We start from the raw sequence: 23280 nt of genomic DNA on the forward strand, positions 1-23280 counted from the left end.
TTTATGATTTACTGAATTTTGCCAGTTCAAATCAGTCTTAATAGTTTGGAAGTAAGGATGCCCTATAAATTTTATGACTAAAATATACATTATTAATAGGGAATACTTTTAATGATTGAATTAGGAACCAACTTGTATTGTGAAGCATTATTAGTTATTGGTTAAGACCATATATATATATATTTTTTTTGCGGTACGCGGGCCTCTCACTGTTGTGGCCTCTCCTGTTGCGGAGCACAGACACCGCACGCTCAGGCTCAGCGGCCATGGCTCACGGGCCCAGCCACTCTGCGGCATGTGGGATCTTCCCGGACCGGGGCACGAACCCGTGTCCCCTGCATCGGCAGGTGGACTCTCAACCACTTTGCCACCAGGGAAGCCCCAAGACCATATTTTTTAAAAGCTGGATAATTGAGGTGTTGTCAACTTACTATAAATTGTATGTATTAAAAGTATACAATTTATTAAGTTTTGATATATGTATATACTCAAGAGACTATTATCACAAACAAGATAGTGAACATATCTATCACCCTCAAAGCTTTCATTACATCCCTGGCTCCTTGACCCCCATGCCAGACAACCACTGATCTTTCTGTAATTATATATTAATTTTATCTCGTAGAATTTCCTATAATTTTATATAACTGGAATCATATAGTATATAGTTATGCTTCTTTTACTCAGCATAATTATTTTGATATTTATCCTTTTTTTTAATGTATCAGTAGTTGATTCCTCTTTAATGCTGAGTAATATTCCTTTGAATGGACGTACCGAAGTTTATTAATACATTCACCTGTTGATGGGTGTATTGGTTGTTTCTAATTTTTAGTTGGTAACAAATGAAGTTGCTATGAAAATTTGTGTACGAGCCTTTGTGTGGATGTATACTGTTATTTCTCTTGGTTAAATACCTAGAAGTAGAATGGCTAGATCATATGGTAGGTATATGCTTAACTTTTAAAGCAACTGTCAAAGTTTTGGAAAGTGGGTGTACTATTTTGCATTCCCACCAGCAAAGTATAAGAGGTCCAGTTCCTCCTCATCCTTGCCAACACTTGGTATGGTCAGTCTTTTTAACTTTAGACTTTCTTATAGATGTATATTGGTACCTCATTAGGATTTTATTTTATTTTTAACATTTATTTTATTTTTTTTGGCTGCACCATGAGGCATGAGGGATTTTAGCGAGCCTGCACCCCCTGCAGTAGAAGCGTGGAGTCTTAACCACTGGACCGCCAGGGAAGTCCCCTGATTTTAAATTGTATTTCCCTAAGGAAGTGATGCTCTTCATCTTTTCATGAACTTGTTTGCTATCCATATAACTTCTTTGGTGAAATGTCTGTTCAGATGTTTTGTCCATTTTTCATTGGGTGTGTTTCCTTATCACTGAATTTTAGAAGTTCTTTGTATATTCTGGATGTATATCCTTTTTCAGGCATAGGATTTGCAAATATTTTCTCCTAGCCTCCTATTTCTCTTTTTATTCTCTTAATGATGACTTTTGAAGAGCAGTTCTTAATTTTGATGATGTCCAACTTACAATTTTTTCTTTTATGGATTGTGCTTTTCTTGCTTTATCTAAAAAATCTTTGCCTAAGTTAATATCACAGTGATATTCTCCTGTGTTCTGGAAGTTTTACTTGTAAATCTATGATCCACTTTGAGTAAATTTTTATATATAGTGCAAGGTATGGATCAAAGTTCATTTTTTAAATATATGGAATTCAAAAAAAAATAAACGGAATCCAGTTTTTTTAGAACCATTTGTTGAAAAGACTGTATTCCTTCACTTAATTCCCTTGTGCCTAGGTTATACCTAGGTTGAAAATCTATACATATTTTTGGTTCTATTTCTGGACTCTCTGTTTCATTGATCTATTTGTAGATATTGATGCCAGTACTACACTGATTTGATTCCTATAGTTTTATAAAAAGACTTGAAGTCACATAGTGTAAATCCTTCAACTTTGATGTTCTTTTTCCAGACTTTGGCTCTTTGAGGTCCTTTTCATTTCTGTGTTAATTTTAGAATCAGCTTGTCAGCTTTTCAAAAAAGTCCGCTTGAGAATTTGATTCAAATTTTATTGAACCTATAGATGATTTGGGGAGAATGCCATCTTAACATCTTCCAACCCATGAATATTTATTTAGGTTTTCTTTTCTTTCTCTCAGCAATATTTTGTAGTGTTCACTGCACATATCTTGTACATCTTTTGTCACAGTTAGCCCTATGTATTTTATATTTTTGATGCTATTGAAATGATGGTTTTTAAAATTTTATATCTTTGTTGCTAGTATATAGAAATATGATTGATTTTTGTACATTGGCTCTTTGTTAACCTGGCTATGCTTATTTCTTCTAGCAGCTTTTTAAATAGATTTCATTGGATTTGCTACATAACGATTATGTCATCTGTGAATACAATTTTACTTCTTCCATTTTTTTAATATATTTATTTATTTTTGGCTGTGTTGGGTCTTCATTGCTGTGTGCAGGCTTTCTCTAGTTGCGGTGAGCGGGGGCTCCTCTTTGTTCTGTGGCTTCTCTTGTTGCGGAGCGTGGGCTCTAGGCATGTGGACTTCAGTAGTTGTGGCACATGGGCTCAGTAGTTGTGGCTAGAGGGCTCTAGAGCACAGGCTCAGAAGATGTGGTGCATGGGCTTAGTTGCTCTGCGGCATGTGGGATCTTCCCAGTCCAGGGATCGAACCCGTGTCCCCTGCATTGGCAGGCGGATTCTTAACCCCTGCACCACCAGGGAAGTCCCTACTTCTTACTTTTTAATCTTTAACTTTTTATTTTTTCTTATTGTACTGGCTTCAGTTCCCAGTACAATGTTAAATAGAAGTGGTGGAAGTAGACATATTTGTCTTATTCCTGATCTTAGGAAGAAAGCATTTAGTCTTTCACCATTAGGTGTGATGATAGCTGTAGGCTTTTGGTATATTTTCTTTGTCAGTGAAGAAGTTTCCTTCTATTCCTAGTTTGCTGAGAGCTTGTTTTTTTTTTTTTTTTTAATCAGAAACAAATGTTGGATTTAGTCAAATGCTTTTTCCGAGTCTACTGGAAATGGTTCAATATAGTCAATTACATTGACTTTCAAATATTAGAACTAACCTTGCATTCTCTAGATAAACCCTACTTGGTCCTGATGTGTTATTATTTTTATATGTCATTGGAATTTCTTTCTTTTTTTTAAATTTTTTTATTTTTTTAAGTGTTCTCTCTTTTTTTTTTACATCTTTATTGGAGTATAATTGCTTTACAATGGTGTGCTAGTTTCTGCTTTATAACAAAGTGAATCAGTTATACATACACATATGTTCCCATATCTCTTCCCGCTTGCGTCTCCCTCCCTCCCACTCTCCCTATCCCACCCCTCCAGGCGGTCACAAAGCACCGAGCTGATCTCCCTGTGCCATGCAGCTGCTTCCCACTAGCTATCTACCTTACGTTTGGTAGTGTATATGTGTCCATGCCTCTCTCTCGCTTTGTCACAGTTTACCCTTCCCCCTCCCCATATCCTCAAGTCCATTCTCTAGTAGGTCTGTGTCTTTATTGGAATTTATTTCTTGAAATTTATTAAAAATTTTCCATCTGTGATTATGACAGATACTGGTTTGGGATGATTTTTCTTGTAATATCTTTGTTTTTGTTTTTGGTATCAGAGTAGTGCTGGCAACCTTCAATGAATTGAGAAGTATTTCCTTTCCTTTAATTTTCCGGAATAGTTTGTATAGAGTTGGTATTTCTTCCTTAAATGTATTAAGTACATACACATTTAGAATTGTTATTTGCTCTTGATGAATTAACCCCTTTAATGTTATGAAATGATCTTTAGCCACAGTAATGTTCCGTGCTCTGAAACCTACATTGACTGATATTAGTGAAGCCATTCCGGCTTTCCTTTTGTTAGTGTTAGCATGGTATATCTTTTCCATACGTTTACTTTTAACTTATTTGTGTCTTATATTTGAAGTGTTTCTGTAGGCAGCATATTGTTGAGTGTTGCTTTTTAACTAGTCTGACAATCTTTTTCTTTTTGGCCATACTGCATGGCTTGTGGGATCTTAGTTCCCCGACCAGGGATCAAACCCGTGCCCCCTGCAGTGGAAGCGTGGAGTCCTAACCACTGGACCACCAGGGAATCCCCCCTGACAGTCTTTTAATTGGTGTACTTAGACCATTTACATTTAATGTGATTATTGATATGGTTAAGTTTGATCTTTCATCTTGTTGTTTTTCTTTTTTGTCCCATCTATTCTTTGTTTCACTTCTTTCGGATTAATTTTGTTTTTTCTAAAATTGTCCATCTCCCTTGTTGGCTTATTAATGATAACTATTTATTTAGTGGTTACTTTAGGGTTTATATATACACGTTAAACTTATCACAGTCTACTTTCAAGGATATCATACCACTTCACATATAAAAACTGTGTGTGTGTGTGTGTGTCTGCGTTGGGTCTACGTTGCTGCATGTGGGCTTTCCCTAGTTGCGGTGAGCGGGGGCTACTCTTTGTTGCTGTGTGCGGGCTTCTCATTGCTGTGGCTTCTCTTGTTGCTGAGCACAGGCTCTAGGGCGCGCAGGCTTCCATAGTTGTGGTGCACAGGCTGTGGAGCGCAGGCTCAGTAGTTGTGGTGCATGAGCTTAGTTGCTCTGTGGCATGTGGGATCTTCCCAGACCAGGGATTGAACTCGTGTCCCCTGCATTGGCAGGCAGATTCTTAACCACTGTGCCACCAGGGAAGTCCTTTTTTTGTTTTGTTTTGTTTTGTTTTTTAATTTGTTTTTGAAAACCTTTTAGCAGTATCTTTTAATTTTCCCTCCTGGCCTTTGTGCTCATCATTTTTTTACTTCCACATATATGATCAATTCCAGTATACACTGTTATTATTATTTATAAGTAATCAATTGTCTTTTAAAGAGACTTAAATTTTAAGAATAAAATCTTTATATTTACCCGTAAGTTACTTTTTCTAGAGCTCTTCATTCTTTTGTGTAGATCCAGGTTTGCATCTTTTTTATCATATTCTTTCTGCTTTGAGGACTTTAGTGTTTCTGGCCATGCAGGTTTGCTAGTGATGATTATTTCAGTTTTCACATGTCTGAAAAAGTTTGTATTTTGCCTTTGTGTTTGAAAGATATATTTGCTGCATAAAGAATTCTAGATTAACATTTTTTATTTTTAATCAGTGTTATAAGGATTTTGATTCACTGTCTTCTACCTTGCTTGTTTCTGACAAGAAATCTGACCTCTTTATTTCTGTTTCTTGTACTTAATGTGTCTTTTTTTTTTCTCTGCTGCTTTTAACATTTCCCTTTAGACTGGTTTTAACCAAATTGATTATGATTTGCCTTGGTATAGCTTTATGTTTCTTGTGAAACACTGAACTTCTTAAACTGTAGTTTTATAGTTTTCATCAAATTTGGAAAATTTTCAGCTGTTACTTCTTCAAATATTTTTTCTTTCTTTACTTTTCTCAGTCCCCTTCCTCTGCCCTGCTGATTTCAGTTATACATATATTAGGTTGCTTAAAGTCCCACAGCTCACTGATGCCCTCTGTTCATTTTTTTCTGTCTTTTTTTCCTGTTTTTCATTTTGGATAATTCCTATTGCTTTATCTTCAAGTTTACTAATTTTTTCCTCAACAGTGTCTAATCTGCTGTTAATCCCATCCAGTGTAGTTTTCATCTCAGGCATCATCATTTTTATTTCTAGAAGTTTGATTTGGATCCTTTTTATATCTTCACTGTTTCTTAACCTGTTCAGTTTTTCCTCTAACTTTTTAAACATACAATTCTAATAACTACTACTTCCCTGTACTTTTTCATTATTCCTATATATTTCTACATTCTCTCTTTCTTTCTCTTTGTCTCTGCCCCTCTCTTTCTGTCACACACACAGTACCCACATACCCTCTATTTATTAATGAAGTAATGCAAGATACATAATAATTTCCCTATTTTGTATATTTGGATATAGGCTTAAAAAAGCTAGGTAGTTTGGTTTGCTCAATATCAGACAGTTAATGTTCAGATTAAAATCTAGGTTTTTCACAATGTCTACTCTTTCCATTACTCCTGCTTCAGTAGGAGAGATAAGACAAGTGTTTAACTAAAACAGAAGTAAGAGTAGGGATGGCACCATAATAGAGAAGGATTATGAAAGATCACAAGGGAGTGTGTAGGTTATAAAAGACTTCCAAGGATGCAGGAAGCATTAGGGATGAGCCTTGAAGGACAAGTGAGATTTTGCATGATACTCTAAGGAGGGCGAAGCATTTGCGGAGAGAAGAGTGTATTGCAGTATGTGAAATTTGGAAGAGTGAGGCATGTGTTTAGCTGAATTGGGTGTGACTATGGAAAGCAGACGACTAGGGAGGTTAGATTAGACTGAATTGTGGAGTGTTTTTGATGTCTGGCTTTATCACAAGTTTTTTAATATATCTTATCTTTTCAACTGCTGCATGCCTCTGACGCAGAGATGGAGTCTTTTAAAATTTCCCTACATTCCTTAGTACAGTCTTGCACATAATTCATTTATAGCTTTTCTTACTATAGCACCCTTAGTTCTTCTTTATTAGTACTTGTGATTGCATTGTTTATTGTATAAGAAGTCTTAAATCTTGTGTTCATAAAATTCCTTCCAAAGAAGTCAGCATACTTTATGCTAATTCATTTATTGATTGTCTCAGCAGTCAGCTTACCATACCCTAAGAGTATCCCACTTTCTCAGGCATCCAGAATCCTGCTTCAACTTAAGGGTCATTGTGTAATCTTGTATTGTTCTAATGAAAGGAATGCTCAGATGATAGTGTTGTGGGCAGAGCCCAGGCCTGTTTCTCTGGAACTTTTTTACTTCTGGCTGGTAGGGAGGAGTACATGTGGCACTGTCCTTGAACTCACAGCTGCCCACCACATGCAGAATTGGCCCTGACACTTCAAGTGCTCAACTGGACTCACTCTGATCTTTGTATCTCAGAGGAATTGAGAGCTGAGGATTCATCCAGGGTTTCATTGAATTTCAGTTGGGTAAAAAATAATTAATGGAAAAATATCTTATTGTTCAAATCACATCATTCCTCTTGTAATGCTTTTAATTATCTTCTGCAAACCTTTTTACTCTTTAGTTCGAGAAGTGCCCTCTTTGCTGGAGCTCCCTGAAGTGATGGCTCGTGGTTCTCAGTGGGTTTAATCAAAGAGCACATGCCTTTTGCTGTAAACCCTCCCTACCCCCATGAAATTCCTTGTTAATGCAACTTCAGAAGAAAAGATGAAAATCAAGCATTTGCTAACTCCTAGCAGGTGACTAGTTAGGACACTATAGAACCAAGCAGATTTTCAGTGGCAAATACTGAATCTAGAATTAAAAGACTATATATGTATTTACATGCATTTTTGTATGGTCTTGTTTGTTTTTAAATGGTAGTTTTTTATTAAATACTGAGAAGTTACAAAGTAATGTATGTAAAATATGTGTAAGGTATACAGAACACTAGGACAGTGAATACCCATGTACCTAACCACTGGTTTAAGAAAAAAATTGAAGATCTCTATGTTCCTGTTCCTTATCCCACCTCTTCTTTCCCATTTCAGAGGTAACCTGAATTTTGTATTTTCTTTGTACTTGAACCATATAGTTTGTATCCTTAAACTGTTGTTTAATTTTGCATGTTTTTGAAATTTATAAAACGAAATCACAATGCAGATATTTTTCAGTGATTTGCTTCTCTCTATAACATTATATGTGTCTGCTTTGGTCATATTTTTGCAAGTATTTAATCCTGGGCTGCTTTCACTTAGTGTAAATTTATTTAACAATTTTCCTCGTTAGTTTTATAAAGAATGTGATTCATATGTTTCTACCTTGTAGAAATAAAAATGGTAATGCTCTCTGACTGGATAAAAATAAACCATTCTCCTTTAGGCATTTAATGTACTCTCAGGGCCTTCCTTTGTGAGTGGGCAGGAGCCCTTTAAGGTGGTGGTTTATTTTTCCTGCCTTTCCCCTTATACTTCACCTTGGGCAGCCTGGACACGCCCCATTCTCCAACTAGGTGGCTTGGTGGTTCTTTACCCTGACTGCAGAGAAGAATCACCTGAGGAGATTTAAGAATACCCATGCCTGGGCCAAACACAGACCAGTTACATTTGAATATTTCTTTTTGTGACTGTTCTTATCTTTTGCCTGTTTTTTTTTTGTTGTTGTTATTATTGTTTGTTTTGTTTTGTTTTAGTTGGGTTGCTTCTTTCATATTGATTTGTAGCTCTTTACATATTCTGTATATAAATCTTAGAAGTCTTAAATGTTGCAGATATTTTCTTCTAGTCTGGTGCTTTGTCTTTATGGTTTCTTTTGGTTTACAGAAGCTTTTAATTTTTAAAATTTGAGTCTCTTTATGGTTTCTGTGTTTTATGTCTTAACTAAGAAGCCTTTTTTTACCCCTAGATTTTGAGCAGTTTTCTCCTATATTTTCTTTTAATATGTTTATAATTTTACTTCCAACATTTAGCACTTTAAGCCAACTGTAGTCTATTTTTTATGTATAGTATTAAGGATCTAACTTTGCTTTTCTCTAAGCAGATAGCCAGTTGTCCTATTATCATTTGAGTGGTCTTTCTCCCACTAATTTGAAATACCTTTTTTAGAATTTCCTAAGGGTCCATTTTTAGACTCAGTTTTCTTCTATGATGTTTTTGCCTATTTCAACTATAATAATATCATACTGTTTTAATTACCATTGCTTCATAGTATGTCTTCAAATCTGAGAGAGTAAATCTTTTCTTGTTACTCTTCCTTTGCAAATATTTTTCATCCATTGTGTACATTTTTTTCTTCCATTTGATTTTTGAAATTATTTTTTATTGGTGTGAAATTCACATAACATAAAATTAACCATTTTAAAGGGATACAGTGGCATTTCATGCATTCACAGTATTGTACAACCATCACCTCTGTCTAGTTCCAAAACATTTTCATCACCCCAAAAGAAAACCCTGTACCCATTAAGTAGTTGCTTCCTATTCTTCCCTTTCCCTGTTTTCTGGGAGTCACCAATCTGTGTTCTGTTCCTATGGATTTAACCTACTCTGGATATTACATATATAGTACATGGAATCGTACATGACCTTGTGTCTGTCTGGCTTCTTTCACTTAGCATAATGTTTTTGAGGTTCATCCATATTGTAGCATGTATTACTTCTTTTTGTGGCTGAATAATATTCTATTATATGTATATGCCGCAATTTGTTTATCCATTAATCTGTTGATGGGCATTTGAGTTGTTTCCACCTTTTGGCTGTTGTGAATAGTGCTGCTTTGAACATGTGTGTACATTTATTTATTTGAGTAACTATTTTCAACTCTTCTGGGTATATACCCAGAAGGGGAATTGCTGGGTCATGTGGTAATTCTATGTTTAACTTTTTGAGGAATTGCCAGGCTCTTTTCCACAGTGGTTGAACCATTTTACATTTCTATCAGCTACATATGAGGGTTCCAGTTTCTCTACATCCTTGCCGATACTTGTTATTTTCTGGGTTTTGTTTTGGTGTAGACATCCTTTTGAGTGTAAATGGAACCTCATTGTGTGTGTTTTCTTTTTTTAAAATATTTATTTGGTTGCGCACAGTCTTAGTCACGGCACACAGGACTTCTTTGCTGCGTGTGGGATCTTTTAGTTGTGGCATACGGGATCTAGTTCCCTGACCAGGGGTGTAACCCGGGCCCCCTGTGGTGGGAGCGTGGAGTCTTAACCACTGGACCACCAGGGAAGTCCCTTCATGGTTTTGATTTGCATTTCCTTGATGGCTAATGACGTTGGGCATCTTTTTCATGAACTTCTTGGCCATTAATATATCTTCTTTGGAAAATTGTCTGTTCACAGCCTTTGCCCATTTTTTTCTATTTGATTTTTAAGATGAGCTTCTTAGTTTCTATAAAAAAGTTGTGATTGGAATTTAATTGTGGTTACATTGAATTTTTTGACTAATTTGCAGCCAATAGCTTTGTAATATTGAGTCTTTCTTGTCAAGAGCAGTGTTTGTTTATTTGTTTAGGTCTTTTATAATTTTAAAAATAATGATGTTTGAATTTAAATTAGGTCTTATATCAGTGTTATTAATTTTGTTCCCAGACATTTTGTGATTTTGGTTATTGCTAAGAATTGATATTTTTCCTCTCATGTTTTCAAATTAATTATTGTGGGCATATAGGAATGTTATCGATAATTTCTTTGTTGATGTTGAATCTGCCCTTTCTGACATTCTTGATGAAATCATTACTCTTAATAATTTGTGAGTATAACCTTTGAGATTTTCTAGACAGACAATTATATTATCTGTAAATATTGAAAACCTCTTAAACTATTGAACCAACTTGATTTATGAAAAAGCATAATTATTTTTAATTGATAAGTCTAAATAGATGCTTTTTATTACTAGTGAATAGAGTTAAAATATATGTGTACATATATATGTATATATAATGTTGTTTGAGAAATGTAATTTATACTCTTGTAAGAAACAAAAAATCAAGCGTTACTAAAATATATGCCTTAAAGTGAGAATCCTTAGTAATCCTACTTTCTAAAGAAAATTGTTATGAATGTGGTGTGTCTAAATAGAGGTTTCATTTGTTATACTTTGAGAGGCAAAGACCGTTAAAGAGATGGCTCATTGCTAGACTGTTGGCATTTTTAAGATGGTGTAGGCCAGTGCCATATTTCACTTGAGAATTTCATCCCCTGCTGTCCCTGGAATGATAACAAGAGAGTTTAATTTATATTAAAAATATAGGTAAAAGAAATTCTTCCTTTTCTTAAAAGTGTATGCCATTCTTTCCTACTCTGGTATAATAGGTTCCGTGCTCTTCAAGAACTATGAAAATAATTTATTTTTTTGTATCTTTGCTTCTTAACTGAGGATATTTCTTGTTATCCTGGGAGACCTGGAACTTAGCAGAAGTATTTCTGCATAAGGAGTGAGAAACTGTCTTGGCTTTTATGTAGGATGCACTGCACAGCAGATCCACATGGAGGAAATGGATTGGGCTGATAGTGGTTTAGAAGCAGCTCTAGTTTGAAATGGGGGCTAATGTGAGAGGCCTTGACTAGAATGAATGGAGTAAATGTGGTTTTGCTCTAGAATGAGCTTCACTGACTGCGAACTTGGAATTCATGTTCCAAGAGAAACCTCATGAAGATGAGAGATGCTCCTGAGGTCTGCAGAAGAATGCCCATTTAGTCTCCTAGAGCTGATTAAAGGGATTCTAGCTCCTGACAAGATGGAGATTCAGAGCTGGAAGAAACCTTAGATCCTCATCCTTTACAGCTGGCTTAGGCTTGTTCAAAGTATTTAAGGTCTTGGGGGATTGGAAAATATTTTTGAATCAAGTTTGGCTTCTAAAGTGAAAGGTAGACTAGGTACTGAGAAACAGCAAATCAGAGAAGATTAAATATGGTATTTAATGGGGGGGAACTGGAGAATATGTTGTTTTGGAGAAACTTATTAGAGACATATAGTCACTATATTCCTGGGAAAAATTTTTTAAATATTAAAAAATAATTGCAAATGACTTATGTAAAGAATTTAAAAACAAAATTCTTTTTTATACAAAGTTTTCTAACTGATTATTAGTGGAATATAATAAAAAGGCTATTAACTTTATATACAGATCTTCCTTGATGGGGCGACTTCCCAGTAAACTCTTCAGCCAAGTTGAAAACGTGTTTAATACACCTAACCTACTGAACATCATAGCATAGCCTACCTTAAATGTGTTCAGAACACTTACATTACCCCGCAGTGGGGCAAAATCATCTAACACAAGGTCTGTTCTATGGTAAAATGTTGAATAGCTCATGTAATTTATTGAATACTGTACTGAAAGTGAAGAACAGAAGGGTTGTCTGGGTCTAGAATGGTTGTAAGTGTATCAGTTGTTCACGCTTGTAAGGGTGTGGCTGACTGGGAACTGTGGCTCACTGCCACTATTCAGCATCACAAGACAGTATCTACCACATATTGCTAGCCTGACAAAAGATCAAAATTCAAAAATTGAAGTACAGTTTCTACTGAATGTATATCGTTTTCACACCATCGTAAAGTTGAAAAATCCTAAGTTGAACCATCGTAAGTTGGTTCCAGATACAACCATCTGCGTTGTATTTGGACACTACTGAAGTCATATTGTAATGCTTTATCACTTGATTGTATTGGATTTTCTAGGTAGACAGTAATTTCATTTATAATTGATCATTTTGTCTCTTTTCTAATATTTATATTACCTTTTTTGTTATATAGCAACAACTAGCTTCTTTAGAACAATATTGAATGAATGGTAAATAATTTAACTGTTATAGCTGGCAGCCTTTTCCTGTTCTGGGAGTGCCTCTAGTGCTTTGTCATTATCCATAAGTTATTTTCTGTGGCTATCTTTTAACTTTTTTCCTTTTTAAACTTTACTTGGTAGAATCACATGCAGTTGTAAGGAATAATACAGAGAGATCCTGTGTACACTTCATCTGGTTTCCTCTTGGAGAGCTATAGTATAATATCACAACTAGGAAATTGATATCAATACAATTTACCCATCTTACTCCGATTTTACCAGTTTTACTTGTACTCTGTGTATGTATGTGTATTTCATTCTGTTACATCTGTAGATTGACCACCACAGTCAAGATACAGAATATTTCCTTCACAAGGACCTCTCGTGCTACACTTTCACGGCCATAGCCATCTCCCTCACTCTCTGCCTCCCTAACCGCTGGCAACCTCTAAACTCTTTCTGTCTAATTTGTCATTTCAGGAATGCTTTATATATGGAATGAGGTATGTAGTACATACCTTTGAGACTGACTTTTTTCACTCAACATAGTTCCCGTGTGATTTCTCCAGGTTGATGCATGTATCAATAGTTTGTTCCTTTTTACTGCTGAGTAGTACCATGGCATGGAAGTACCATAGCTTGGTTAACCATTCATCTGTTGAAGGACACCTGGGTTGTTTTCGGCTATTACGAATAAAGTTGCTATAAACATTCATGTGGAAGTTTTTGTGTGAATGTAGGTTTTCATTTCTCTGGGATAAATGCCCAAGAGTGCATATACCGTTTGCTTAGATTCACCCGTTGCTAACATTTTGTCCCATTTCCTTTATTTTTTGTGATCACTCACCCTCCCTCCCTCTCATCCTCTACACACACACAAATATAAAATAACGGTTTTCTTGAGCTTCTTGAGAGTAAATTGCATACATTATTACCCCTAAATTCTTCAGTGAGTATTTTTCAAGAATAAGGATATTTTTACACACCTAAAGAAAAGTTATCAACTTAGTTAATTTGACATTTATACAACTTTGATCATATCTGCCATCTATTACAAGTTGTCAGTTGATCCAGTAATGTCTTTTAGCATCTTTCCCCCTCTAGGACAAGATCTGGTGTAGGATCCCACATGGTATTTAGTTGTCATGTTTCTTCTATCTCCTTTAATCTAGAACAGCTCTTTAGCCTTTTTTGTCTATATGACATTGGTATTTTTTGAAGAAGACAGTTTTGTTTTTAACAGGATGTTCCTCATTTAGTTTGTCTGATGTTTCCTTATGATTAGATTCAAGTTATGTATATTATTCTTGGTCTGAATACTACATAAGAGGTGTTGTTTCCTTGAGAAATATATCTTATCACGTTAGAAAAATTTCTTTTTAGTCCTAGTTTACTAAGAAGTCTTAATTACGAATAGGAGTTGGGTGCACATCGTTAGGGCTTAGAGTTGAGGCCACTGGTTGGCCAGTGAACTCACAGGTGTAGGTTGTGTGCTGCATGAGTGGCAAGGGTGTCTGGCTCAGTGAGTGGAGTTTGATAGTAATCCTTGCTGCAAGTAGAAAGAAAATGAAATAGGTGTTGGACTTGATCCATGCCTTTTGGCTTCTAGCCTGATGACAGTTTGGTTCCATTGTGTTAATTTACTGTATAGTGAATATGTTAACAGATTTCATAATGTTAGAGTAAACATTCTCTACCATGCATTCATGGAATATAATTTTTAAAATTTAATGTTGGATGAATTTTTTATTTTTTGTCTTATTTTGGGTTTTGCATTTATGTTCGCAACAAAAATTCTTCTGTAATTCTGTGTGTGAAAGAGTGCGTGTGTGTTTATGTGTTCTGTCTTTGTCAGATTTGGTATCAGTGTTATTATTTAGCCTTAGCATGAATCGCAAAGTTTTTTTAAAAACCCCTCCCCTCCCCCCAGCAGTTTAAATAACATTGAGTTTACCTGTCTCTAAACCGCTCTGAGCCCCGTGCATTCTGGGGAGAGCTTGTGGATCTTTGGCAGCATTTTCCAGTTTCTTTTCTGGTTAAAGGTCTGTGTAGGTTTTTACCTCTTCTTAGGTTTTGTCTCTGCCCTGCTTTCCATTATTCTTAGGATAAAGATTCAGGCTCTGCATTTGTGGTCCTGTATTCTTTTTGCTGCCTAAGTGTTGTCACCATTCATCCATTTATTCAAGCTAGAAATCTCTGAGTCTTATTAGAATTTCCCCTCTACTTACGCCCTCTACTAATTCTGTTCTTAATTTACATTTTGAATCTGCTTCCTTTTTTTCCATCCCTACCACTGCCTGGACCCTTCCAGCTGTCTTAACAGGTTTCTCAGTCTCCAGTGTCTCCTTCTAAGTCAGCCCGTGAACTACAGCTGCAGTGGTGACACTAAATTGTAAATCTGATCATGTTAGGCCCCTGTTCAGAACTTTTTGGTGGTCCCAGGGTGAAGCCTTACCCAGAGCTTCTGATTTGGGTACAAGAGTCTGCTTGCCTATCCTTGTTTTCTGGCTTCTAGTTTTGGTCCATTCCCCAGCAGTCCAGCTGCAAGTCATTCCCCAGAATTTCTTTGCCCATATTTTTCACCGTTTGCTCTCCAGAGTGTGCCCTCTGACCTCTGCTCCGCCTGGTGCATTCCTCTTTACCCTTGAGCATTTCTCATAGCCTCTTTCTGTGAAGCCCTCCCGGAGGGGACTTCTTCACCAACAGAATTTATCAACTCCTCTCCGTGCAGCTACCTTACCTTTGCTCTTTTGTGACTGTAGTTATATTCTATTGAAACTATTTTTTGCATATCTCTTTTTCTAGTATATATTCTGTGATCTCTTTAAGGGCAGAGACTATGTATTAATTTTTGCATGTAGTGTTAGCACGCTGCTTGGCACCGTAGATTCTCAGATGCTTGTTGAATGAGTACAAGGTGTATTTAGAGGACTGTGAGAAAACTGGTTGAAGCAGAAGGTTCTTAGAGGACTGTGCAAGATGGTGAGCCAGTATGGGCCAACAGATTATGAAGCAACTTGAATGTTTGGCTAAGGAGTTTGGACTTTTTCTTTAGTTACAAGAGGGGTAGAGGAAGGAGGCAAGAGGAGGGAAGGTCATTTATTATTGTTGTGCTAAAGAGCCTGGTTAAAGTTCCATTATGGTATTAAAATTATTTTTAGTTTTTTAAATCTTTTTGTGTGGGTACCGGTTTATCAAATAAATAAAGATTGCTGCCAAGGTAAATAAATGACCTTACATTAATAATAGCGACTGCGTATCGAGTGCTTACTATCTGCCAGGCACTGCTTTGAGAACTCTGCATGTATTACCTCATGTAGTACTAAAGACAGCTCTACATGGTAGGTTTTAGTATTGCCTCTTTTAGATGGTGAAACTGAGGCACAGAGATGTTAAATAACTTGCCCAAAGCCACAACTTTTAAGTGGTAGAACAGGATTCAAACCTGGACATTTTGGCTTCAGAAGCCTCTTAACGACTAAGCTCTGCTGTCTTCCATTAACCTTTTAGCCTATTGTAGTAGCACTTGGCCCTCCAGAAAACTGGCATTTTAACCTTAAATTAAGAACCGGGGAAACCATTTTCTATATTAACTGACATAAGCACATATTATTTGACTTGTTTTACAGTAGATGATCTATTTAGTAATAGCTTCAAATGTTTCGTCTGTTGCTTCAAGTGGGAACTAAAATTGAGCCTATTCTGCATCTGATTAGCATTTAAGGTACTTTTTGAAAGTATTAAATATTTGAAATGAACTTTTAAACATCAAACAGCTGGTTGTCTTAGCAAATTAGAAGTGAGAGTTTAGAGGAAACACTGTTAAGTTTTCTGGCCTTTGTCCTCAGGCCAGGTAAGAATTGTTCCAGCATATTCTTCAGTGCTTGGTCTAGTCTTTGTTAATTGTTTCAAAAAAAGAGCTCCACTATCCCTGAAGGAAGGCAATTTTCTGATCTCTGATATGTCTGGGAGTTTTTCTTTGTAATTCGTTGCAGAGATTAAAATGTGCTTTTTTCTTTTCAAGTTTCTTTTAAGGTCACTACCATGTGAAGTAACACAGAATACATGTGTGTAGGTTTGCCAAGATTACAGTTGCTGTGGGAATCGTAACTTTGGATTTCCTCACATCTGGATTATGAAACGTGCACAAAGGCCCTGTATGAATATAGGTTTTATATTTTATGTGCATCTGGAAGTAGCAAGGTCTTAGTGATGTAGCTTCCCATAAATGACAAGGTGAACTCTTAACAGCCTGCAATTTTAAAGTAATCCCAAGGTTCTTAACGTTGCTGTGGAGCTGATGTCCCATGCTTTCCTCCTCCACTTGGAAGGCTTGCGTCAACACTGGGAAACTGGAGCTCTGGAGTGGAAGTGGAGGCCCAGCTTATTTCCCTGGGACCAGTAGACTTTAGGTTTGTTTTGTCTCCCGAGAAGTAAGGATTCCAGGGCTGCTGTTTTGAGTTCTCTTTTTGAAGCAGCAAGGAAAGAAGTGCCACAGGTCTGTCTTAGTTGCATTTCAATATTTTTGGATTTATTTTGGTTATTTGTTTTTCTTGGATTGTCCTATTTCTCTACTAACTACCTGAAGTTATTAATTATTAAATCCATGGTGATGCCCTTATGGGTGGTAGAGGTTTTTATCTGGGAAATACAGAATTTTGAAAAGGCTGCAAACCCTAGAGTCATCTTTCAAGCTCACTCACGTTGAATGGTGTGAACGTGGAACATAATTTCACTATAGAAAGGAGGACCAGCATCAGTTTGTCTTTGTAGGGCCTCTGTCAGGTCTCCCTGTACAGGGTGCTTAGCTGACAGACCAGATCCCAAATCCGCAGATTGGCTTAGGGGGTCATTAAAGTTTCCTCATCTTTCTATCTGTGGTCTGAATTTAGTCTTAGTCATTTTGCTGTTTAGAATTTTGTGTCTGGCATTCCTCCAGGTGCCTTGAATAATGCTAGAATTCTTCTCTGTGACTTTGAGGGAACAGTACAACTGCTTGTGACTTTGTATGTCTCCCTCTGGAGTGTCCTGCAAGATGCCATGGGGACCTTGTGTTGTAGGCAGGAACATGGTCCTTAGCGAGGCCCTATCTTGCTTGGGGCTGAGTCTGTAGGTAGTAAATTCCAGATGTTTGTAGCTGCAGCCCTGAGAGTAGGCATTGGTGTAGCAGCACCTTCCCAAGAAAAAAGTAAGATATAAGTGACATTAAAAAAAAAAAACCTAACAGAAGCCAGGTTGATATTAATCTTTTGTTTAAAGTAGAAAAAAAATAGTTTTCATGGAAACTGACATTTGAAATAACTTAGGGAAAACTGCTTTCAATTCTTGTATATTGTAGTCATTTTGTCCAGTTGATTATAGATTGTGAAAGTCACATATTTTTCCAAATTGCCATGGTAAAATTGGCCATGTGGAAAAGCTTTGCAACTTTTTTCCTTTGCCTTACTGATTTTGAGATTAGTGTATGTGGATAGATGAAGGCTTTGATTACCATTCAAATTATGCATATAGCTGGTGGCTGAGTTATTTTTCAGCTCTATTATTAAATCGTTGCTTCTGTATCACAGCATGAAATTTGCACGAAATCTGTATGATAACCTTGCTCCATAAAATTTATGCTTTATGTAAGTAAAGGCCTTAAGTGATAACAGTAGTTTTCACTGAGTAAAATATTTTACCATTTATGACTTGTAATTTAAGAGTTTTTAAAAGGGAAATTAAAAGCCTTCTCACATGCTTCAGTATAGTTTAGTACGTGTATGTGTATTTGTGGAAGGTGAAGTGCTGTGTGTGTGTATAGGAGTAGGTGAAATAACATTGGGTATTAATTGGTAATTATTGAATTTCAGTGATTAGCATACATTCATTACATCATTCTTTCTACTTTGTGATTGTTTTTAAATTTATAAAATAAAAAGATAAAAAAAGTCTACCCAAAAGTAATGAGGAAAAGTGATAAGGTCTTAGACTTTTATTTGATAGCACGGACTAGGAGTTAATGAAAGGCATGTTGCAATTTCCAGTACCTTCTGAGCAGCTTTTTCAGTGCTGCTGAAATACTGCCCTGAATTTCTTCAGGAGAGAGAATATTCTTTTATCCTATTATTGCCCAAGTTTACTGATGGCAGAGATATTCCAGTGTGACCACTCACATTATGAAAATAAAACCTTTTGTTTATGAGACACTTTCTTTTGCTATTTAGAACTGAGCATGAATTCTGATACCAATTGGGTGCCTTCTTGTGCTTCTTTAGATTCTGATTTCTGTTTTAAAAAAATGAAGTTTTTATTTAGTCCCTATTCTTTTAGATTCCAAAAGTTTCTCTGTCTGTTCCTTCCCCCACAGGATGAGGAAAGATTTCTTCTTATTTCTAAAGGTATTTGTGTTTGACCCGAGCCTTTTGCTACTTTGTCTAGAATTTGTCTCCAAGGTCTGTATGTTTATCCCCAAAAGAGAAGATAGAATACATTTCAGGGGTTTGAAAGTGCCAATTGGTATGAAAGTCTTTAAAGCATAAGAAGTAATCTTATTTGTTCCAGTTTAGAAATTCTGTAAATGACTTTAATCATAATAATAAAATATGGAAGAGAAACATGATTGAATTTATAATATAATTCTGTACAAAGTAAACATGAGAAATGAAGCTATTTGCTGAAAAATGAGGCAGCTTCCACCTCATAACATTTTGGGGCCTTATTTGATAGCAGAGCTTATATTTGAGAAGACCCTGGATGATCTTTTTCAATTTTGGTTTTGTATGCTGCTGCCTTAAAGCAAATCTTACATTTATTGTTGTGTTATTTGTGATCAGAACTCTGGTACTTCAATGACATTAAGATGATTCTGTCTTTATTAGGCAGGGAGATGATACTTAGATCCACCCTAGCAATATCCTTAATGTACTTCTTGCCTTTCCTGATGTACTCCTGTGTGTTATCAAGATGTGAAAATATTAAACTCCAGAATTCAGATAAATCGTATAGTAGACATCAAGATTCTGGAGTATTAAATGAATTTAAAAAGAATGTCATAAGCAGGGGAAAGAAAGTTCAGTTGTCTTCAAGGGTTTTCTTAAATTCTGGAATATGGGGAAATGTTTTAGTATTTTGAAGATTATTATCATTACCTTTTAAAATTTGAGTTGAGAAACACTACATAGGCTTTTCATTCGTTTTCATCAGTGTCAAAGTTTATTGCCAAACTCTTTTTAATTCCCACTGTGACATTAGCCATCGTAAATTATCATCCTGTCATCAAGAACATTCATTCAGGGTCTGCTTTGTAAGGCACTGTGTAGAAATAGGCATAAGACATAGTTCCTGCTCGTCAATAATTTATGATTGTCGAGGAGTGACAGGGCATCTTTTTCTTGAGGTATAGTTGATATACAGTATTCTGTAAGGTTCAGTTGTACAACATAGTGATTCACAGTTTTTTAAAAGTTATTCTTCATTTATATTTATTGTAAAATATTGGCTAAGGGCATCCCTTTTTTTTTTTTTTCGCGGTACGCGGGCCTCTCACTGCTGTGGCCTCTCCCGTTGCGGAGCACAGGCTCCGGACGCGCAGGCTCAGCGGCCATGGCTCACGGGCCCAGCCGCTCTGCTGCATGTGGGATCTTCCTGGACTGGGGCACGAACCCGTGTCCCCTGCATCGGCAGGCGGACTCTCAACCACTGCGCCACCAGGGAAGCCCAGGGCATCTCTTTTAATTACTTCATTCAGTGAACATTTCCTGGGTGCCCTCTATGTGCCAGCCCTACTAGGCACTGGGATACAGTGGTAAACCGGACAGACAAGGCCCCACGCTCTTGGTGCTTACATTCTAGGATCTTAAATACTTAGCATGCTGAACGATGTAATTGTTCAGTACTTTACAAGGGAGGTATTACTTTGTTCTGGTATGGTTGGGAAAGACTGATTGAGAGGGTAGGGCATGAGCTGGACAGCTGGACAGGAAGTAAATGTCCCGTTCCCAGTGTGTATTACGTGGAACCTGCTGTAAAGGATTTTGTGGCCAAATAAACGTGGAAAACATAGCACACCCTGGGATTGCAGAGAAGTGATCCCAAGAGCTAGAGAAATTAGGTGAGGTTTGTAGAGGAGAGAGGAAGTGGAATTTGTGCTGTTCTTCAGTGGGTACAATTTTAAGAGTGAGGTTGGAGTGGAAGGTGAGTGAATGTGTGAACTTGAGAAACATGGGACATGCTGGGGGAGTACTAGTCAAAATGTACCTATCCCTGTGCCCCCTCCTCTCCTCACTGGAGCTGTCATTTATCTTGGCCCTACCTTTTCAACTCTTCTTTCCTTTCAGTATTTTAACACATTTAAGTTTCCTCTTTAATGAAAATAATAGCAACAGCAAATGGAAACTCTGTCTTTTAATTTCACCTCTCCCTTCTTACAGCCAAACCTCACAGAAGAGTCATCTGAACTCATTAGTTCCACGTCCTCCCTGCCCATTAGTGCCTCACCTTATTTCTCTTTGGTGGTTATTCCTGTTGCTTCACTAAAACAGCTCTCACCAAGCTCCCTGTGACATCCATACTGCCAAGTCAAATGAACACTTAATTCTTTATTTCACCTCTCTTAGCAGCATACGACTTTATTGCCCACCACCTTCTTGAAACCTTGATTTCCCTGACATCACACTCTTCCAAGTTTTCTGTATCCTTCTGAGGAGACCATTCCTTTCTGTCTTTGCAGTTTTGGTTTTCTTCTCCCTGGCTGTTGAACTCTGAGGCTCCTCAAGTCTCAATCCTAGGCTCCTTCTCTTTTTATTCCATACTGTCTCCCTAGGTCCATCTCCTCTGTGTTTACAACTTCAGTTACTATTTGTTCTCTGGTGACTCCCAAATTTGACCTCAGCTCAGACATTGTCAGAGCACTAGAACATGACAGAGAGACTGTCACATATTTGAGAGTATAGAGTGAAAATAATGGGTCTGATTGATTGTGGCAGAAGGGTAAAGGTGATAACATTTCAGTGAGTTTCATTATTTCAGTTTCTTAAATTCAGAATTTCATTTTTCTTTTGGAAATGATCATTTCACAAACTTTATTGACCTATTATTTAGCAGGCACTTTGCTAGGCTTTGGCATTGCAGAAGGGAATAAAATATTTCATAATCTAAGTCTTTCTCTCTCTCTCTCTCTTTTTTTTTTTTTTTTGACCGTGCCGTGCGGCATGCAGGATCTCAGTTCCCTGACCAGGGTCCTAACCACTGGACCACCAGGGAAGTCCCTTTTTTTGTTTTTTGTGCTAAGTTTCTTAATTACATTTTCTAGTATAATGGTTTTTAAACTTACTAAAACTATGTAAACCTATATTCTACTAAGAGTTATAATGCTGTACAAGTTAGAGAAGCATTTGAGAGCTAGAGTTTAAGATGATATGGCATCAGCCTTGTTATAATACATAAGATGGCCCCTTTTCTTTATCAGTAACCCTTGATTGATGCCAGCAGTCCCAGAATTAGCCTTGAGGGTCTAAAACTTAAATTTAACTCCCTAGAGATTTTCACAAAGATCCTAAAATGATAGGTTGTAGGTAGATGGTGTCCAGCCAATGTCTTTCATTAAAATGAAATAACTATATATAAGTCCCTCCTGCCTGTCCACTTTACTACTTAAGGATAAAGTGGAGAACTCAGATTCTAATTACTCTTTTTGGTCTTCTGAGAAGAGCTCTAATATTCAACATGTCGAGTAAAAATTTCTTAAATTACCATTCAGCTATGTCAATGGCCAGGTCCTAGAAATGAAAAAAGAGTAACAGTTTATTCATTTTTTTCTTTATGGATGACGCTTTTGGTGTCATAGAGTCTAAGAGTTAATTTGGAGTTAATGTTTTTACAAGATGTGAGGTTTAGGTCAAGGTTTATTTTTTTGTCTACTGATGTCCAGTTACTCCAGTCATTTGTTGAAAAGGCTGTCTTTCCTCCCTTGACTTGCTTTTGCACCTCTGTCATAAATCAGTTGGGCATATTTGAATGGGTCTATTTCTGGGTTCTCTATGTTGTTACATTGGTCTATGTGTCCTTTATCACATAGTCTTGATTTCTGTAGCTTTAGAGCTTAAAATTGGGCAGTGTATTCCTCTACTTTATTCTTTTTTTTCCTCATTATTTTGGTTATTCTAGTTCTTTTGCATTTCCATATAAATTTTAAGATAAGCTTGTCTATATCTATGAAAAATCATGGGATTCTGTTAGGAATTGTGTTGAATTTAAAAATCAGTTTGGGTAGAATTGACATCTGTACTGTGTCATAATCTGTTAGTGTTGATATCTTACTACTTCAGGAGAAATGTAGGAAGTTTACCACCATTTAGGCCTCTTTATCCTCCCTGCTTTCTAATTAGTTGTCTTAAATATCTCCTTTACATACATTGAGAACCACATCAGACAATATACTTTTGCTTTTAACCATCTAACATAGTTTTAAAAACTCAAGAGGAAAAAGTCTCTTTCATTTACCTATAAAGTTACCCACCAACATTAGTTTACTTTTTACTTCTGGGCTTCCCTGGTGGCACAGTGGTTAAGAATCTGCCTGCCAATGCAGGGGACACGGGTTCGAGCCCTGGCCCGGGCAGATCCCACATGCCGCGGAGCAGCTAAGTCTGTGCGCCACAACTACTGAAGCCCGCGCGCCGTGCTCTGCAATAAGAGAATCCACTGCAATGAGAAGCCCGTGTACCGCAACGAAGACCCAACGCAGCCAAAAAAAAATAAAAAATAAAATAAATTTATTAAAAAAATTATGTACTTGTCATTTTTATGACCCCAAATTACTTTGCAGCACATTTTGCTATTTTTTTCTGATTTCCAGTTATGATGGCTCTCTTCCTCATGTGTTTTGTAAGCATTTATCAGGCTTTTGGCTGTGGGAATATTCTGAGGAGGATTTGTTTGGTTCAGCCAGCAGCCTGAGACACTACAG

General features: G+C 36.7%; 1 protein-coding gene and 1 non-coding gene across 12 annotated transcripts in view; both read left to right on the forward strand.

The window, feature by feature from the left end:
- DIS3L2 (DIS3 like 3'-5' exoribonuclease 2) overlaps positions 1-23280 on the forward strand; it is a 378320-nt gene that overhangs the window by 5359 nt on the left and 349681 nt on the right. The gene's annotated exons all lie outside the window — the stretch shown is intronic.
- On the forward strand, positions 13759-13892 carry LOC117201890 (small nucleolar RNA SNORA62/SNORA6 family). Its single transcript, XR_004484023.1, has one exon. It is a non-coding gene; the product is annotated as a small nucleolar RNA SNORA62/SNORA6 family (small nucleolar RNA).

This window comes from Orcinus orca, chromosome 7, assembly GCF_937001465.1.
Source record: "Orcinus orca chromosome 7, mOrcOrc1.1, whole genome shotgun sequence".
Classification (NCBI taxonomy): domain Eukaryota; kingdom Metazoa; phylum Chordata; class Mammalia; order Artiodactyla; family Delphinidae; genus Orcinus; species Orcinus orca.